Here is a 4612-nt window from a genome sequence, read left to right on the forward strand (position 1 = left end):
GGACTCCTAAACTACTTAACCGATTTTAGTCAAATTTGCACACCGTGTGCAGTTTGATCCAACTTAAAAGATAGGCTATATTTTATTTTGATGTATTATGTTATTATTATATTTCAGAAAAAAATAAGGTGATACGAAGTTCGCCAGGTCAGCTAGTTGTCCTATAAATATGATAATTTGTAAGTGAAGAAGCACTTATTGTTAAATTAGCGGCTAGCGTTGCTGCTCGATATGTGGCGTAACAGTGATTAGTGTCATATCGTATTTTATGTAGTTAAAAATGTGTGTATTGTGAATGAATAACTATAGAGTTGAAGTGAGAAATAATGGTTTCATTGAGTGTTTTCAGTCGTGTTCTACAATTATTATGGATCTACCGTGCTTCTAAGAGTATGTAAATCTTGAATCGTAGATGTTGTCAAAATCTAATACCAAACAATACTTTTTGTGGGGGAAATCATTCACCAAATAATAACGAAATATAATGGGTGGGGGAAAAGAAAAGAGCCATGTAGCCTTAGAAAGGCAGACTGAAAGAAGAAGACGCATTTGCCCCTGATATGATATTATCAGACACTATCTATCTAAAGCAAGAAATGATTTTAAGTGTGTCTAATGAAAATTTTGTAGTAAGCCGTTTGTATACAAATTATTACAAGCACGTAGTTTGTGGTCCCATGAAACTTGATAATGATACCATACTACGATAATCTTGCAAACGGCTTTCACGCTTTCGGCGATAATCCTAGGACTTCTTTAGCTTTGTAAAGTATCTCTTACATCACAAGTCCAAATATTTATTTTCGACTAGCTCGTTGGTTTGCAGTGACCCTGCTCGAGTGCTTTCTGCTCCTGGGGTTATAGTTTCGATTTCCGACTAAGTCTGTGTGTATATTTTATATTATTTATATATTCATAATTTATTTTCTTTTCTTTCAACAAACACCCTGGTATCTGGTAACAAGTGGTAAACTCATTTTTAAATTTATATTTTCAAACGGAAAAAGTGCGTGCGTACAAAGTACACATGTCAGAAGTGAAACTTCGTTGGCAAACGAATTCAAAAAGAAAATAATTTAAAAAAAAAAACGAATGGAATAATTGAAAAAAAAATGTACTAATTATTTACTGCCATCTATCGTTAACTAGCCCACATTTCGTATCTCGAATTTCTTTAATACGCTTTACCCTAAGTATTTATTCTAATAAAATTTTAGAGAATAAATTATATTGTTAAAATTCTTTTAACAACATTTTATAAATATTTTTATTTTAGCGTCATCTAGTTAAATTGCAATGTAATAATATCGATATAATGTAACTAAGTACCTTTGTAGTTTTTATAGTACACGCTAGGTGGCTCTACTTACCAAAAACAACATAGATTTTTTTATTTTAATTAAAATAAATTCAAAATATTACGTTAGTTTCCGTAAACAGTTCAAATTAAAGCTTCCTATTTATTTTTAAATTTCATCATTACAGCCTATACAGTCCACTGCTGGACATAGGCCTCCACAAGTTTACGCCAAAAATAACGTAAACTCATGTGTTTTGCCCATAGTCACCACGCTGGGCAGGCGGGTTGGTGACCGCAGTACTGGCTTTGTCGCACCGAAGACGCTGCTGCCCGTCTTCGGCCTGTGTATTTCAAAGCCAGCAGTTGGATGGTTATCCCGCCATCGGTCGGCTTCTTAAGTTCCAAGGTGGTTGTGGAACCTTGTTATCCCTTAGTCGCCTCTTACGACACCCACGGGAAAAGAAGGGGTGGCTAAATTCTTTAGTGCCGTAGCCACACAGCACTTTAAATTTACCACATGTGAAATGTAAGAAATTAGAAAACAAGCAAAAACTAATTAAAACACTCGGTGTTCCCAGGTGGTCACCCATCCAAGTACTGACCGCGCCCGACGTTGCTTTACTTCGGTGATCGGACGAGAACCGGTGTATTCAACGTGGTATGGACGTTTAAAATCGAGACGCGTGACGCGTTTGATCCGTAAAAATGCTACCCATAATAGGCCTAAAGAAGTTTCACTTCAAACATAAATTAGGTCAAATATTTATGTATTTTGATATGAACACAAACTGAATCAATGTCCTCAATACAAGATAAATTCTTGTATTGAGGACATTTAACAAAATCTTCATAGTACCTATTTGCCTGAACCAAAGTACTTGTAAAATGTAGTGTTTAAATACTACAGTCTATTTATTCTGCGAGAAAATTATGACTCAATGTAAAGAAAGCCTAATGCTGTCACGCGTTCAAGTGGGCCTGAGTGACGTCGGCTCTCAACAAAAAGCTTAATGGCTGTGTGAGGTACGTGCTATTTACTCGCGTCAGTAACTTGCCTAACTGGTGTTTTGATAGCTCTTCTGTTTCAGAAATTAATCGTTCAAAATTGAGTAAAAGACTATAGATCTTTTGAAATGGTTTCTCCTTGAACTAAAGTGTATCTAACTGAAATAGCCTATAAATATCCCATTGTTAGTGTCTCCTCTATATAGAGAAAGGAGAGAGAGAGATTGGAACTTAATTCTCTAAGCTAATTCACTATAAGTAGGTCAATAATTTCTCTACTAAAAGCATAATTATCAGTTGCCTGTGCCAAAATTATCGACAACTTTACGTGCTCTTCGAGGCATAGTGGGGGACTCAAAGACAACCAAAACTAATCTAACAGAAATATATTTGCTTAAAATTTTTTAGTAATTTTATCAGCGTTCACGTTTTTTTTTTTTTTTTTTAATTTTTGATCATGATTCAGCCTGTAAATATCCCACTGCTGGGCATATGCCTCTTTCTATAATCCACCACGCTGCTTCACTGCGGATGTATGAGTAACGATCGCTATCAGGTATTATAGATAGACTATATGTATGTATGATGATGACTTAAGGTCCTCTCAGACATGGTGGGGAGAGCCAAAATGAGAAACATCCAAACCGGAAATATTTGTACAAATACGGATATGTCGCAAACCGTCGGTGTTTTTAGGCGCCTACTTGCACCACTACAGAGCGATTGTTATTTTATTATTGTTGCGTTATATTCAAAATTATATTTAATATCACCATCATCATTACAGCCTATACAGTCCACTGCTGGACATATTCCTCCATAAGTTTACGCCAAAAATAATAATAGTCACCACGCTGGGCAGGCGGGTTGGTGACCACAGGGCTGGCTTTGTCGCACCGAAGACGCTGCTGCCCGTCATCGGCCTGTGTATTTCAAAGCCAGCAGTTGGATGGTTATCCCGCCAACGGTCGGCTTTTTAAGTTCCAAGGTGGTAGCGGAACTATTTTATCCTTTAGTCGCCTCTTACGACACCTACGGCAAGAGAGGGGGTGGCTATATTCTTTAGTACCGTAGCCACACAGTACAGTAAATTGTATTTTTAATTAATCATAATTTAAATTTAAATTTTATATGACAACTCTTAATTACTAAACGTCAAAAATGACCTAATCTCCTGTATAAAAGTGATGACATCTGAGTTTTCAGCACTTTTTGGTTCGCCGGCAATCAGATAGGTCGCATCACTGGTAACGTTAGTCATTTATCAATTCATTTTGATTTACCTTCCTACCCTCATTTTGTAACTATTTTTAATTGTTTGTTGATTGGTATTTTGTTGCCAAATTCAAATTGTGTAAAAGTTAAATTGTTTATTGTAATTTAAATTACAATCTGATTAGTATTTACTTTCATTTAAACCATTTACCACTTCTGGTTTCTAAAAACATTATATAATGATACCAATTAAAATTTACTTCAGCGTAGTAAGTAAAACAATAGTGAAACAGTCTATTAATTTTCTATTAAAAACTAGCTACCCGGACAGACTTCGTTCAGAAATTAAGTTTTTTTTTTTTTTTGTATTAAAACCTTCCGTGGGCCTTAACGAACAAACAAAAAATAAATTAGCCGAATTGTTGTGAACATTCAGTTTTATTTATATAACTAGCTGACCCCGCAAACGTTGTTTTGCCATATATTTTATTAACCTTCTCAATCCCCCCCCCCCTCCCCTTATAACTGAGGGGATTGAAAAAAAGATATTGTTCGATTCTCAGACCTACCCGATATGCATACAAAATTTCATGAGAGTCGGTCAAGCCGTTTCGCGGAGTTTAACTACAAACACCGCGACACGAGAATTTTATATAATAATATTAGATGATTAAAAATTAATTTCTCATAAGTCTTAGAATCTCTGTTGAAATACGAGTACTGTTAAAAGTTTTTCAAAAACATAAAACAAGAGAATTAATTGGTTTCCAACCGCTTTTTCGGTTTGAATTCAACATTTTGTTCACTTTGTTACCACGGTTGGTGTTTCTATTGGATAATTTTGATTCGTAAAAGGCATTGTTTTTTTTTTAAATTTTTGTTGATAATTGTATTGAATTTTTAGTTAGTATGATTGCATTCTTTTGTGTTAAATGAATTTTTAATACTTTATATTTAATTAATAATTGTGGTTATTTATTTATTGATTTTCCTATAGTTTGAATGGCTAATGCTGTGCGGCTACGGTATTAAGCCCTGCAGTCAGCAACCCACCTGCCAAGTGTGGTGACTATGGGCAACACCCATGAGTTC

General features: G+C 35.0%; 1 pseudogene; it reads right to left on the minus strand.

Moving 5' to 3' along the window:
- Nucleotides 1–1855: 1855 nt before the first annotated feature.
- LOC123665801 lies at nt 1856–1972 on the minus strand (annotated as a pseudogene).
- Nucleotides 1973–4612: the final 2640 nt, after the last annotated feature.

The sequence above is a fragment of the Melitaea cinxia genome, chromosome 24 (assembly GCF_905220565.1).
Source record: "Melitaea cinxia chromosome 24, ilMelCinx1.1, whole genome shotgun sequence".
In the NCBI taxonomy this organism is placed as follows: domain Eukaryota; kingdom Metazoa; phylum Arthropoda; class Insecta; order Lepidoptera; family Nymphalidae; genus Melitaea; species Melitaea cinxia.